Consider the following 16,730-nt stretch of genomic DNA (forward strand, 5'->3'; position numbering starts at 1 on the left):
TGTTTTGAATATTTTTGGCAAATCCAACTTTACCGATGAATTGAACTTGTAATAAATATTTTTAAAAGTCCAAGAAATAATTTTTATTGTTATATCTCCATGCTTTCCCATGGAGCAGCCCACCCTGCTTCAGTGAAAGTAGCTATTGGAACCTTGTCATTGTTAAGGACACGTTTTACATTCCGTTTTACATGCCCTAGTTTTAAATACCCTGCACCATACCTTAGTAGACATTAAGACCTACTTAGGGGTCACATATGAATATTCTAAAGGAAGTTTCAGGCCTATCAAAAGGGGTTATTTTTGCCAGGTTGATTTTATAGTTTAAAACTGCACAGCCATGTTACTGGTGGCATGCCTGCACTCAAGTCTTACATTGTCATTTAGGGGTGGCACAGTATGTTCAGTGACATGTCTATACTCAGGCCAACTTCATACCATATACTTTAGACTTATAGGTAAGGCGAATATACCAATTCAGGGTATAGCCAATGTCAACATATTTTAGGGGCCAGAGCATATGCACTGCGGCCTGGTTAGCAGTGTCCCAATGCACAGAGTCAAAGAAAGCCAACAGCATCAGTCCATAAAAATGGGGTTAATAAGGCACAAAGAGAGATTTTCTTAGATTGTCCCTGATGGAATTGACAATCTTTGCCATGGAATTCCCCCAGAGATTTGCTTTCTTTTACAGGACTCATTTTTGGACGCCATGGGAGCATGCCCAACCAGTGGTAAAATGTTTGCGCTCTCCCTGGTTAATTGGCATTCCAGGGGTTGAGCTTATTGAGTTTAAATACTAAAACCTTTGGTGGACCTAACATGATTAATGAGATTAATACTTGTGGTGGACTTCCATTGACTCCAACTAATGAACCACTTTCTCACACTATTTAAAGGGAAAGAGTCATGCCTTCGCAGTCTTTGAGTCTATCTAAACTCAGGGATAAAACACACTGTCTCTAGCTGCATTCACCCTTCATGAGTCTCCAAATTATTTCCCCTGTGATAAATTGTGCACTAGATGAGGTATTACATCTACTATCCATTAAATTGTATCTCTCATAGGGTATGATTCACAAAGGGCCTCAACATTCATGGCAGAGGCTTTGCAGTCGTGGGTGAGTCTCTGCACTAGCGGCAGAATCTCCGTAATGAGAATTCTCATTGTGGATAATCTGTCCGAAGTGCAGAGACTCCCCCACGACTGCAGGGGCTCCGCAACAATTGCAGAGGCCCTTTGTGAACCGGGCCCACAGTGCTTATAAAACTGATTGCTCCCAATATGCCTGTGCTGGCATTCTATGGGAAAACAAGCTGGGAATTTTTACATGCTGTCCTCCTTAATTTGTCCTCGAGCTATATTCCAAAATAAGGATATTTTAAACCTGCTACAATGTTTTGATGCTAACTCAAAATTAACTTTTATGATATTTTAAAGACCATAATTAGTCTTTGTCCCACAAATCTTCAGTTTATTCTTTTCATAATGCAAAACTAGATTGGCAAGCAATATCTCAAGACCAATTTTAGTTTTACTGACAAGTGAAGCATTAGCAATGGAGGGCATTAAAGACAACCACCTATTTGGGCGGATGACTGTCCAGGGCTCATAGGAACATAAATATCAACAATAAGTAACATTAAATTAGACTGGAGACATTATACCAGCTTGGTTGATACAATGAGTTTCAAACTCATTTAGTCAATGCTCTAATAGAGCTAGATTTGTAAATAACTAGTTTCTGCAATAAATGCTCTTAAATCTATTTGTGCAGATGGGAAGAGATTGCCATTAACATCAGCCTATCTAGGAGCAATGCCTAATTGACGGAGGCAAATGTTGTTTCAAGCAGCCTCGGGTCCTCTATTAGGGCGCATTGCCCACTGTTGAGAGAAATTGTATTTTTTACTGCCCCTATTATTCAGCGCGGGGACGCACTTTTAGCGTAACCAGGCGCTCTATAAATGCCCCTTAATAATAATAATGAGCTGAGAGTCAGGATGGTGCCATTACTGCTGAGTGGTAACAGGGGAGGGGTTGTGCCCATGCCAATATAAAGTGTGCATGTCACTTTGGCCGGCTGTCTTGCAACGGGCAGCCTGCCATGCGCACTTTGACACCTGTTCAACTGAAGATGTCTAAGACAGCTGGGTGGAAAGCAGGCACAGGCCGCCAGTGTGTGAAGGAGCACTGGGCCAGCCTGCTCCACCCAATCTTGGCACTTCTCTTATGCTACTTAATATTATTAATAGCATGAGAGAAGCATCTGGATTGGTTGGAAATGTTGGCTCTGAAACCAGTAGTACTCTTTTTATTTTAAACTGTATGAGGCAATGACAGGCACTGTGAGAAACGTGCATTGCCATTAGCCTCAACTACAGAGCTCTCAGTCATGGTCCATTATGAACACTGTTTATAAAGAGTCATGATTGAGAGCTATGGCATTGACCCTAAAGACTTTGCTGGTTTCTCACAGTGCTGGCCAGTAGGTCAAAATAATTGGTTTCTGTAACCCACCACTTAAGTAGGTCACCAACCACCATTGGTTTCAACATCTACAAAGCAACAGTAAAGAGACAAGGTTTCTTTAATAATTGCTTTCTGGCAAGAAATAAAAGCATCAATCCATTGTGCTGTGTTGAACTTGTATTTGGAAACCCATTTTTGGCTCTCAGAATCGGTTTAAACTTGTATTCCTAATCATATTTATGTGGAAACAGTGCCGGTGCCATCAACTTGCTTGAGGGACAAAGAAATAAGTTTGATGGCGGGCATAATCATTGTTTTTATAAACAGTAATAAAAATGTAGGCCCTTCAAACAATATAAATAAACATGCTGGTCTGAGTAGGGCGCAACATTTATTTTTGAGCCTCTGATTGTCAAATATATACTCTTTTACTCTACCGTAGCATGCCTCTGAGGGACAATTATGCACTCTTTTTACCCTACTCTAGCATGCCTTTGACTGCGAATTATGCACTCCTTTTACCCTACTCTATGCTCTCATTGCCAAGGCTCAATAGCATGTCATTGAGCCAATTATGTTCTCCAATCCATTTAGAGGATGAAGGCATGATTATATTCAGGTTTAGAGCATGGACCGTATGCTTTGTAAGGGTCAGGCAAGATGTTATAACGTGAAAAGATGTGTCTTTCTGGACTACCTGGCAAATATTGAGACTAGTTGCTCCATCATTTTCTTCATTTGATCCTCAAACAACCAATTTCTAAAATTTCCGAATGTCACCCTCGCCAATAGTTTTTACCAATAGAATCGAACTACCCAAATTAGCTTCATCAGTCTCCTTGATATTAATCTTTTCTTTGTCTCTTCAAAATTCCATTTGCTTCTTTACGGCTGCATATATTGTACTAATTTCATTGTGATCCTTTTCTCCATTGTCTAATGACTTCTTCTTGTTTGAATTCTCTTCATTTCTCTCGTTCTTCATTTTAGTCGGTTTATCCTGCATTTTTCTTTATCATTTGTCTTTGTCTGTCACCGATCTTTCTTGCTTATTCTCTCCCTTCCATGCTACACTCCTTGCTGTTTAGTCACACGTCACCGTTTCTCTTCACTGCTGTATCATTTTTTCCTGCCCTTCATTGCTGTATAATTTCTTCCTTTTACCGTTATCATTTTTTCTCTACTCCTTAAATATTCTGTTCAAATTTTACATGCTTTCTGTATTAAATATTATTTCTTACTCTTTGGAATAAAGGACCATAAAATACTAAGGGCCATATGTATGACGAAGTGGCGGAGCATGTCGTTAGACACCTGGGATTAACAACACGCTCCACTTCGGAAACGCAAGGCATTTCCGCCTGCAATGGTGCTAAGTTTTACAACTTAGCGCCAATGCAGGCACCCTAGCACCAGAGTGCAAGGGTGTCTGTGTGCAGGGAAGGATTGGTTATGTGCAGGAATGTGTCCCCAGGTGGCCCCCCAGGTACGCCACCCTTGTACATAGGGGGCAGCGTCAAATACAATGGGTGTTGCAGTGGAATGCACACTAAAACACCACTGCATGCCCCTTTCACGCTAAACATAGCGTGAAAGTGTGCCTTATGTACAAGGCAGCGTTAAGCCACGTTAAGTGGCTTAACGCTGCTTTGTACATAAGGCAAGGCCCCTATCTCCACGGGAACGTCACAAAAAGTGAATTTTCCATGGCAATAGGGGTTTGTACATATGCCCGTAAGTGAGAATGGAAGCGCTAAATTAAAACCTAGTCTCTGTCCCAGTTTTGGGTTGACTAGTAAAACAGTGCTAAGCTAGCTCCAGGAGCTGAATCAGCACTATTTTACTACCTTAAACAGTGGTGAATATTTGCTTGATACAGGAATTTTCAAGACTTTTGGCTGGAAAAGCATTTGTTGAAGTAGGTGACAGAACAAAACACAGTGCCATATACAAAGCAACATAACACAACTAAAACATGACACAGGATATTACAGAAAGGAGTCAAAACAGGACACAAGCAACAATCACTGTACAGCACAACAAAAATGACATTGTAATAATGCAGCAGAATATAAAACAGCAGCAGATAAAAACTACATCACACCATCACAAACCTCTGCAGATCAACTCCGCACATGGATTCTTGACACCTATTACCACCTTCCGAATACAGTTTTTATACAAGTCAAGTCAAGTCAAGTCATAAAATTTGTATAGCGCACTACATACCCAGAGGGTTTCAAGGCGCTTAGGAAGGGGAGGAGGATTATTTGTCAAATATCCACGTTTTAAGCTGCTTTCTGAACGCTAGGTGGTTCTGGGTGAGGCGAAGGTAAGCGGGGAGTGAGTTCCATGTTTTAGCAGCCAGGTATGAAAAGGATCTGCCTCCCATGGTGGTCTTGTTGATGCGAGGTACAGTGGCGAAGGCTTGGCTGGAAGAACGTAGTTGGCGGGAGGGGGTGTAGAAGGACAGTCGAGAGTTGAGGCAATCTGGTCCGGTGTCGTAGAGTGATTTGTGTGCGTGGGTAAGCAGTCGGAAAGTGATCCTCTTATTGACGGGTAGCCAGTGGAGGTCTTTAAGGTGACCAGAGATGTGTTCGTTGCGTGGGATGTCTAATATGAGCCTGGCTGAGGCGTTTTGGATTCGTTGGAGTTTCTTCTGGAGTTTAGCGGTGGTACCTGCGTAGAGGGTGTTTCCGTAGTCCAGTCGGCTCGTGACCAGAGCGTGGGTGACTGTTTTCCTTGTTTCGGAGGGGATCCAGCGAAATGTTTTTCTGAGCATGCGAAGAATGTTGAAGCAGGAAGAGGATACGGCGCTGACTTGTCTGTTCATTGAGAGTGAAGAATCCAGGATGACGCCAAGGTTCCGTGCGTGGTCTGTCGGGATGGGTGCTTTTCCGAGGGCTTCCAGCCACCAGGAGTCGTCCCAAGCAGAGGGGGATGTACCTAAGATGAGGACTTCTGTTTTGTCTGAATTCAGTTTCAGACGGCTTTGTTTCATCCATTCGGCGACTTCTTTCATTCCTTCGTGTAGGTTAGTTTTGGCGGTGCTGGGGTCCTTGGTGAGAGAAAGGATCAGTTGAGTGTCATCCGCGTAAGAGATGATGTTGAGGTTGTGTTGGCGGGCGATGGCCGCGAGGGGGCTCATGTATACGTTGAAGAGGGTGGGACTGAGTGAGGATCCTTGAGGTACGCCGCAGATGACTTCAGAGGGCTCAGACTTGAATGGAGGAAGGCAGACTCTCTGTGTTCTTCCGGTGAGGAACGAGGTGATCCATTCAAGTGCTTTTCCTTGGATTCCGATGTTATTGAGGCGTTGTAGAAGGGTGCTGTGGCAGACTGTGTCGAATGCTGCAGAGAGGTCGAGGAGGATGAGGGCGACTGTGTCTCCATTGTCCAGTAGAGTTCGAATGTCGTCTGTTGCTGCGATGAGGGCGGTCTCAGTGCTGTGTTTTGCTCGGAAGCCAGATTGTGAGGGGTCGAGGGATTTGTTGGCTTCGAGGAAGGCGGCGAGCTGGTTGTTGACGGCTTTCTCGATGACTTTGGCCGGGAATGGAAGAAGCGAGATGGGGCGGTAATTTTTGAGTTCGGTGGGGTCCGCTGTTGGTTTTTTCAGAAGGGCGGTGAGTTCAGCGTGTTTCCAGTCTTCTGGGAAGGTAGCGGAGTTGAAGGAGCAGTTGATGACGTCTCGGAGGTGCGGTGCTATGACGGAGTCTGCTTTGTTGAAGATGTGGTGAGGGCATGGGTCTGTGGGGGATCCAGAGTGGATGGAATTCATCAGGTGGATGGTTTCCTCAGTGGAGATTGTGTTCCAGGCGTTAAGGGTGTTTACGGGGGGAAGATGGTCAGCAGATGGTAGGGTGGGTTGGTTTCCGGGTTGGTTGTCAAAGCTGTTGTGGATGTCTGCAATCTTGTTGTGGAAAAAAGAGGCTAGGGAGTCGCAGAGGGTTTGAGAGGGGGTGATGTCGTTGGAGTTGGCCGAGGGGTTGGAAAATTCCTTGACGATGTTGAAAAGTTCCTTGCTGTTGTGGGCGTTGTTGTCAAGTCGATCCTTGAATGCTGTTTTCTTGGCTTTTCGGATCAGTTGGTGGTGAGTGCGGGTGGCGCTTTTGAAGGCGTCCTTGGTGCTGGTAGATGGGTCTTTTTTCCAGGCCTTTTCAAGGGAGCGGCAGAGTTTCTTGGATTTCTTAAGATCATCGTTGAACCATGAGGCCTTCTTGCTGCCAGGTTTGCTTTGACGTTTTTTCAGTGGTGCTAAGGTGTCGGCGGTCACCTTTACCACACTGGTAAAGGTGTTTCTGTGATTTGCCCACTATCTCAAAAGATTTCATCTAGTGACTGGTCACAATAGCATAGCTCTATTTAAAAAGCTCATACACGATGTTAGACCAGTATTCATACATGAAAAAAATTATATATCTACCAAAATGAAAATATAATATGAAGACCAGGACCATCTTTATAAAACAGTATGAGATAAGAACGTTTTTTTCACAAAGTAGAACCTCCTGGCAGCTGCTTGCTATAATTTTCTTTCGTGCTGTGTTCTTTGAAGCCATTCTTCCTACCTTGCACCTTATTTCTAGGGTCAGGCACACTGGGCCTTATTTATGAGGCCTTGTGTCACTTTTACGCCGTCGGTGCATCACCTTTTGTGATGCACCAGCAGTCTAAAAAATGCGCCATGTTGCATCATGTTTACTGAGTGACACATCTAGGTAGATGGTTCACTTTGTAAACTGCTGAGCCACATTATACCTGCGTAAGGTATAATGTATGCGGGGGGGGGGTGTTCCAACGCAAGAAAGGGTAGTAGAAGTGACGCAGTGAAATCTATGAGATTTCACTGCACCAGGGAAATGCGTCAAAATCTTACCCCTGCCTCATGCCAGGCGTAAGAGTGACACAGCCGCATTTAACATGGGACATGTGTAATGGCCTATTGCTGGAGTTGAGTCACTTTTATGACACACTCCAGCACACTCCAACAATGCGCCATTTTTGCGCCTACAGATACATCAGAAATACTGACGTATCTGTAACTCCTTGCGCCATGATGCCTCATACTGTAAATATGGCGCATCATTGGTGTCGCAAGGAGGACGCATTGAGAAGTGGCCAACTGTGTATTATGGTTGCCACAAAGATATGGGAACAACTTTACCTACCAGCAGCTGTTGTTTGTATTGCTTTTGGAGGCTTTTTGTTAGTTTTTTTGCGCTTTTTATCTTTAGTTCGAAATGTGTCTTTGTGTCCGTAGTGGACAAAAGGACGCAAGACATGCTAAAGTACAGCACCAAATACAAGTTTTACATGTCACATAATTGTCCGTAAATTTGCATCATTTTCCAATATACCGGCTAATTCTGCAAACCCCTACTTATTTTCCTACCTTCTTCCCCTTCATCCTTTGCTTCTTCTCCATTTTCTCCTTCCACTTTCTTAGTTCCACATCTCCCCTTCTGTAGATTACGTCCTCCTTATCTTTATTTCAAACATGAGGCCTACCTTCATTCATTTGTTCCTCCTTTTTTCCTTCATTTCCCCCACTCCCATTTTTCTTCCCTCCATTCCTCACTCCACCACAGGCAGGCAAGAAAGACATCCGCAAATGTTCAAACATCGAAAAATCTTTAAAATGCACGTAATGTTTCTCCTGAATCTGCCAAGGTGTTCATTGTTTAATACATAGCTTCAACAGGAATACAAATGTTTTTTGCATAATTGCCCCTCATTCCTTCATGTCAATTTTAAAGCTTGCAACTCCAACAATAATATCTGAAGAAAATTAAATGCTGCTCTGTGAAAATGATCCTATTGTCGACAACAGAGCTTTGTGCCTCAAGCTGTTTTTTTCGTCTGACACTTCGTGAACATAAAAAAAAACATTTAATGGGAAAGCAGATTTAGAAAAACAAAGCAACGCATTTGCATTATCAATGCTTATTTACAAATATGAAATTACTGTGTAACGTCACTCACTTGGGAATGAGAAGCGGAAAGGTTATCTGTGCAGCCACTGTACTGATTGCCTGATGTCTTCAGAACAGTTTCTTACGTGCAAACTCACGCTTCCGCGATGACACACAACAAGGACGCACATGTTCTACCGAGGCTAATTGTTGACATTTGAAGATCACCTCGATCTACTTAAGGCCATGGCTGACAATCATAACAGACAAAACTTGGAGCGTATTTTTGTGAAATGTGATATTTTCTACCAATATAATGAACACAGATAATTGACAGGGAACACATAAAACCTGTTTCTTAAATGGAAATTATTAAATCTCCATTGGAGATTTGGGACTTCACATTGGTGTATATTTGCTTGAATCATAATGGTTTCATTGATAATTGAGGAGCACCTTGTGGGTTAGCATTTGCAACTTCCAGAAGCATTTTCACATGCCCCCTTTACATATAGTGTTTACATTGGAGCTGTGCATTGCCATTTAATAAAGCTAACAAGTGATGGGTGGAATGCTTGAATACATCTCAGTAATGAGTCATTACTCTGGGCTGCATTCCAGTCCTTCATGTTTTTGACTACCCTGTAACTCGGAACAGAGACCAGCTGTTTGCAAAGTTTTCCAGATGGTATCACAAGCAACATATAGGTTGCTTCCTATGGGACTGGGAGTATGGGACCCACTCTGGGCATACCTATTGCACTTAGTGCGTTGCACTAAGAAAATAAACAGAAAAAAGTAATTACTTTTGCAGACCCTGGAGAGAGACAAGTCATGTACAAATCAGACTTGGTCCTGCTCCAGTAGGTACATTCCAGTCAAAGCCTCTGGGAAAGGTCCCCTCCAGATGGGGTTAGCAAACCCTGGCAGATTTGTGCCTACTTAGGCCTTATCAGTGCGTCATAGTTTGATTCCTATGGCACAGCACTGCTACAGAATCATTTTTCTTCAGTGAAAAACGAAACTAATTTCTCGCTGTTTTTTTTATACGAGTACTGTGGATATATGAGTGGCAAATATAGAACATGTTGCTGTTGTTTTATTATGGAAATGCTATGTTACAAAATGAACTATAGGTGAGTGAGAGTAATACAAAACATAGATATGCGATTTTCGAAAGATCATACATTCATAGACAATGTGAATTTCGATTTGTGGTAAAACAAAATATCACTGGCTGATAGCTACCCGCAGACCAAATCTCCAGCAGAATAGTATTCATGGGTAAAGTAAATCGGAAACAAAATATATTTTTGTATGTTTTATTTTATTTTCGTGTGTTCTGCTGAGCCCTATTTGTCTACTTGCTGTGGCCTAACAATCCTTCCTTTAAACCTCATGTTGTCAGAGGAAAGCCACCCCTATCCACACCCAAGTCATCTGTTTTAGCTCTTCAGTTTTAAACACTCTATGAGCTGCTCAATCTGAGTATATGATGTGGTGCCTCACATAGTGTGCAAAGTATTGCTGGGAAATTAATTTGGAGGCCGATAAATGATGAATGCAACTAGAGACTTATGGCCATATGCATCAAGGTATTTAGGAGTCGCAAACGGTGCGAATCGGTAAATTCGTCCGTTTGCGATTCCTAAATATCTTTTTAGTATGCATCAAACATTTTTGTGAAAATCGCTATTGTTAGCGAATTCCAAAAATGCGATTGCTTTTAAGGAATCGCAAATTTGCGATTCCTTAAAAGCAAGGCATGATTGCTTTTTAAATTGCGAATTCGCAATTAGGGGGTGCAAATTACCACGAGGGTGAACCTCGTGGTAATTTGCGAAAAAGTATTAAAATGCTCAAAATTGCATTTTAAACACTGTCATGTTACAGACACACTTGTCCTTAGAACGTGTGTGTGTGTAACATGCACTTAAAAATGAATTTCAGGGGTGTAGGGGGGGGTCATATGGACCCCCCCTGGACCCATGGAATGCATTAACATTTTGCGAATCGCTAATTGAAATTCGCAAAATGTCAATGCCTTCCCATTGATTTCTATGGGCCTTTTGGCCCATAGGAATCAATGGGAATTGCGAAATCGCAAATTAGAATTCGCATAATATTTGCGAATCGGTAAAAATTGCGATTTTTACTGAATCGCAAATATTATGCGAATAAAATCATGCATCCCATTTTGCGATTCCTCATTTGCGATTCCCTAAAAATCGCAAGTAAGGAATCGCAAAACCTTACAATGATGCATGTGGCCCAGTGTGTTTTATCCCTGAGTTTAGATAGACAAAAAACTGTGGACGCTTGAGTCTTTTTCTTTAGATAGTGTAAAAAAGTTTATTACCGGTTGAATGTGATGGTAGTCCACCAGAATTAATATAATTAATCTTGTTAGGTCTAGTAAAGTTTTCAGTTATTTAAACCTAAGACACTCAACCACTGGTGTGCTAATTTACCAGGGAGAGCACAACCACTTTACTTCTGGTTAGCAGGGGTAATGTGTACAGAGTCCCGTGGCCAACAAAAGGGATTCTGCAAAAGAAGACAGAAATCTGGCGGAGTGCCACACTTCTGGCCTCCTGTTTTTAACTGTGTGCTGAACTTCGTTTTTGCTGGTTGTAGTACTATGGGAACTTTACCACTGCTGACCAGTGCTAAAGTACATGTGCTCTGTGGCTCAAACGTATTGGCATTTGGCTTCTCCATGATTGGCATATTCGATTCACTGAAAAGTCCCTAGTACAGTGCACTGCGTGTGCCCAGGGCCTGTAAATCAATTGCTACTAGTGGGTATACAGCACTGATTGTGCCACCCACATGAGTAGCCCTTCAAACATGTCTAGGGCCTGCCACTGCAGAGCCTGGGCGCACAGTTTTAACTGTCATGATGACCTGGCAAGTTCACCAGGACCAAATCTCCCTCTTTTATTACAATTAAGGCACCCCTAAGGTAGGCCCCGGTGTCCCATGGCAGGGTGCAGTGTAGTTAAAAAAGTAGGGCATGTGCTTTTAAGTTTTACATGTCCTAGTAGGGAAAAACTGCTAAATTAGTTTTTCACGGCAACAAGGCCTATCTCTTCTATAGGGTATCAATGGAGCTACCTTGTAACATTTTACAAGCGTATATTCCAGTTGGGAGCTAATAGAAAATTGGAGTTGTGTGTATCTGGACTCATAATTTAAAAACGCATCTTTTAGTGAAGTTGGTTTTTAAATTGCAGGTCTGAAAATGTCACTTTAAAAAAGTTGTAATTTTCTTACTTTAACCATTCTGTACTTCTTCCTGTCGCAAGAATACATGTCTCGGTTGGATGACAGTGGGCTTTGTGAAATCACTCTACACAGTCACACACAAAGGGAACCGAGGTGTGCGCTGCTTATCCTGATGGCCCAGGCTGACCGGTCTTCCTGAGCTAGAACAGTGGGAGGAGTTAACTCTTGCACATGAATAGGGCTGCACCTTTCCCCACACAAAGAACTGCATACCCTCCTGTAAAGTGTTTGGAGCTGGGGCCAATAAGGGCAAGGTCTTGTGCACTACAAAGATTTTTTGGGGAAACTCTCTACTTCAAAGGCTAAACTGAGTTTAAGTACTGGACCTCTGACAATATATGAAAATTCTGGACTGAGGACATTCTGCTGGGAAGAGGAGCGGTTGTGCTGCAAGAAGGGACAGACACTTTGCTGTTTGCTTTGCTGTGTTGGTTTACTGTCTGCTGATTCTGGCCTGGGAGTTAGAGAGCTGGGCGTAGCTCTCTGCATCCTGCTTTCTAAGCTTCTCCAATGTCTTGAGTTAAGCTTGTCTCCTGTTGGAAGTCTCAGGCCTATGAAACACTTCACCTGCAGCACCTGGGCTCCCCTGCTCGGAGCCCTACTCTGCAAAGAGGTGCCAAATCCAGTTTCTAGGCCTATGGAAGTAGGTTGCTTTGCTTAAAAGAAGATCAACTCATCGACTTTGAACCCTTTTTAAGAATTAGTGCCTCAAGCGATGACATGCCTCCCTGAGCATTGTAACGTCTTGTTGCTCAACGTTTTGCGGTCCGCCTGAACTTGTGAATTCTACTTAGTCAAGCATGTTGTGATAGCCCCAACCAGAGCAATTGTGTTTCTAAGTGTTATTACGGTATTTAGTATTTAAACATTTGTAACTGGACTGGTGAAGTTGGATTGTTGTCATTTCGGTCTTGTTTTACTCAGATAAATGTTGCCAATGTTTCTAAGCTGGTGTGGAGTACGTCTGTAATGTTTTCACTGTGTTACTGTGTGTGTCTGTGTGCACAAATACTTTCCACATTGCCTCTTTAGTTTACCCTGACTGCTCAATTGCAAGTTACCAGATGATGAGCACAGTGTACTACACTTACCCTGACTAGGATTGTGGGTCCCTACCAGGACAGGGTGCATACCTTTGCCAACTAGAGACCCCATTCATAATATATTGTGTTTGAAATTAAAGCTAGCAAGTATTAAGGGATCTGTACTAATGTAGGATACCTGCCTAGTTAGAGACATCATCAGTTGTGTGACCATTAATGTTGTATTCTGGAAGGCCTGATTTCAAATCTCAGATAAGGCCTGTGTAGCCCCAATTATCTCAAAACTATTACATTTGCATTAATTATTTTCTTTTGCCTAGGAGTGAATAATTTGATTTCAACTACATAATTGCATATTTACCTAAAATCAGATGTTAATTGTTGCATTATTTTTAGGAATCACAAAAAAGCCTTTATTATAATTTCCATAGTGTGAGATAATTACTGTCTTTTGCTGACTTTCCTGGGCTGATAGAGAAAGCCAATTATCCTATTCTTTGAGCTTGACCACTGTTGACAATTTACTCTACCAAATAAATATAAACTGGTAATTTGTTCAGTTTTTTTAATTTTCTTTACAAGAGAAGTCTTCTCAAATCTGCTGTTTACAGAAAGCTGGAGGGGCATGCTTTGGATGTATGAATGTGGTATTTCTATAGCATGACCTATACAAAAAGCAGCAGAGTGCTGGTTCATGTTTAAGATGGGAAACACCTTTGCCATGACTCCGGAAAAACAGGTTCCCGAGTCATGCAAGTCGAACAACGACTTCTCCGATCAACGACTCAGCCTTAACCCGCATGTGTGTGGTTAAGGCTGAATCGGTCTAGTGTTCGGACAGGGCGGAGTTCTGCTTGCATCGCACAGGAACAGGTAAGAGGGATTTGTGGTTAGTTTTTAGGGGGTGTGGGATTTTGGGTAAATTTTCAGGGGGTGGGGGTCGTGGTCAGATTTTAAGGGGTGTGGCGTTTGGGGTAAGTTTTCAGGGGGTGGGAGGGGTATGTTTTATGGGGTAGAGAGGTTGGGGTTAGTTTATAGGGGTGTGGAGTTTGGGATTCGTTTTTAGGTGGTTTGGAGTTAGTTTTCAGGGGTCGGGGGCTTTGGGGTTAGTTTTCAGGAGTGGGAGGGGTTGGGATTAGTTTAGAGGAGGTTGTGTTTTTTTCGGGGGGCGTAGGTGATCGTGTTTGTTTTAGGGGGTGTTGGGGTGGGATTCGTTTTTACGGGGTGTGGGGGTTAGGGGGATCGGGGTAGTAGTTGGGATGCATTCTTTTTTACCATAAGTGCCTTCACCATGAAAAATCCGGGTAACGGAATGACAGGTAAAAAAATTGCACGTTAGATGAGGTCATGGTAGCAACCTCATTGTTAGGGTAGTGGCGATAATGGGCTTGATAATATGCTCTATGGAGTTTCAATCGAAGCTCATGATCATCTTAGATGTCCTTCACATTTAACATGAGCCTCGATTGTAATTTCATAGAGCATATTGTCAAGCCCATTATCGCCACTTTATCTGCAGTTTCCTGCCGATAAAGCGGCGATAATTTTATTGCCCAGGCTTGATAATATGCCCCGTAATTTGTTAATTTGGACCCATGCCTTTATCACCATTTGATATCGTTTCAGGAACTGCCTGAAATGGGAATCTTAATTTTCTGACAATTATCGAACAAACAATATTATTTTTGCATTACTGCAGATTTAAACATAAACGTTCATGTTCTACGGTTAGATGCCTTCTTTCAAGATATTCACTTGCTTAAATATGCATTATCTTCTAAATGGTTAGATAACTGTAAAAAGAATTACTAATCCATACTCTCTTGCCTTTTTTGGTTTGGTTGCACTTAAACTTGTAGTAAACACTCCAAAATGACAGTTTTGTTTTTCAGTGTGCTGAAATTACTTTGTCAACACTTTCCTACAAACTTTCCTAGGATGCTGTCCTAAACCATAATTAATTGTAGATAGTCCGTTTTTTTTTTTTTAAATAATTGTACAAAAGTGTTGATACATTCCAGAGGGATGGCTAGGCTTAAAAAACAAGTTAACCTTTTCGTTTAAGGTGCCTTTTCAGATATTGATATCTCTCTTTCTTATTGCCTGGACCTAAACACAACTGGACAAAATGAGGGTGTCCTTACTTTTGTAAAAAATCATATGCCAGAGGTTTGTCGATTCACAATAAAATATGTTTGCCCGAGTTGATTTATTCTAGAGCTCTTGGTTTCATACTTACTTTCCCGTTGAGAAGAAAGTTAAGCTATGCATCTCCTACCAAGAAAAGATGGATAGCAACCACAGGAGCGCAGCCACTCAAGGGTATATGCTTTATCGAAAGCATAACGTGGACCTACAGGGCATACATTTCATGTTCATCAGAAGTGACGCAGTACAGCGATTGCAGCTCCGTGTGTTTTGTATTCTGCGGGCATGAGGTATGTTTCTTGTTTTTGACTTTTCTGCTTAGACGAAGACATGCAATGCCATATATGTGACATGTGTGCCATCCCAGATGTTTTGAATCATGGACCCCTACCTAGAGCCGCTGGTGGGCTGACTAGTCCAAGCAGGGACACGTGGCTGTGCTGTGTGCATCGCTGTCAGTACATTGCCTTTCGGGGCAGATTTTTCTGAATGCATTCACTTCTAGCCGCACAGTGGCACTCAGGCAATGCCACGCCCCCTCCTGTGCTTGGATCATATTCCTAGTAGCATCTTGGCACTAGATAAGATTTAAATGCAGCTCATGTGGCATTCAAATAACCAAAAAGAAGAGCAAGACACTTAAATATAGTGGTTACGTAGCCTATTGGTAGTTCACAAGAATGGCTCTGTATGTGGCGCAGTGCTTAAGTGGAGCTGGTTTTTGCAGGTGAAGGCCTCATTTATAGAGACTGGCAAAACTTGGGCCCAGAGAAAGAAAAGAAAAACACGAAAGAGATAAAGCAAGGGCAGGAGAAAGAAGTGGAAAAACAACAAAGCAAGAAAGCAGGGATGAAAAAGAAAACACAAAAGTGAGATAAAGGGACAGGGACTTCCTGGCAGTGCATTAACGGCATGAGGTAGAATCAAGGATACACAGCTTGGGAATTTGCCACTCGATAGCATGGGCCTCAGGCTTCATAGCAAAACGTTGGGCCCCAGCACTTATTCTTTTACAAATTAAGCACTGGAATGGTGTATGTGCAATTTCCCATTTGCCTGATCTAGACAAATGGTATTGTGCAGCCTAGCCTACATGAAGCAGTTGAAACAAATAAACCCAATTAGCAGCTTTCTAATTGTCTTTAAGATATAGTGTAGTGTACCTCAATTTGTTTCTGGTTGTTTTCAATACCATCAACGATCAAGTATGTTTTATGTTAAAGTCAATATCTATAAAAGGAGAATTGGACCTTAGTAAAACATAATTGGATCCCATTGATTTCAGGATGTATGCTCGAAAATCTATGTACAACACAACATGTACAGATGCAAGGGGCCCGATCGAGCATGGAAAAAGGGACAATATTAGCTTGAGCAATGGAAACATTTGAATGTGATTGCAATAAATAGCAACAGAAAATGACTGTGAGAGAAGCAACAACAGCCACATTTTTATTAAAATTGCCCAGTCAGGTAAGCCACATAGGGCCATATCTATCAAGCAAAATTGCGATCGCAAATGCCAAAATTCGCAGAATTTCAGGTGTTTTGCAATCGAAATTTTACTTAGTGGTATATATGAGGCAAATTTGCGTGCAAAATGAGGAATCGCAAAATTTGCTAATCCTTATTTTGCAATTGCATTTAAGGAGTCGCAAAATTTGCAATTTCTTAAATGCAATGTAGGAATCACCAAAAAAGTGCAATTTAGACTTAAGGAATCGCAAATTACCACCAACTTCAAGTTGGTGGTAATTTGTGATTTCTTTGAAAAATGCACTTTTTTGCATTTTTCAAACTGCAATGTGAAGCACATACATGCCCTTAGGGCATGTATGTGCACCACATGTGCACCCCTTCTTATTT

The sequence above is a fragment of the Lissotriton vulgaris genome, chromosome 3_1 (genome assembly GCF_964263255.1).
Source record: "Lissotriton vulgaris chromosome 3_1, aLisVul1.2, whole genome shotgun sequence".
In the NCBI taxonomy this organism is placed as follows: domain Eukaryota; kingdom Metazoa; phylum Chordata; class Amphibia; order Caudata; family Salamandridae; genus Lissotriton; species Lissotriton vulgaris.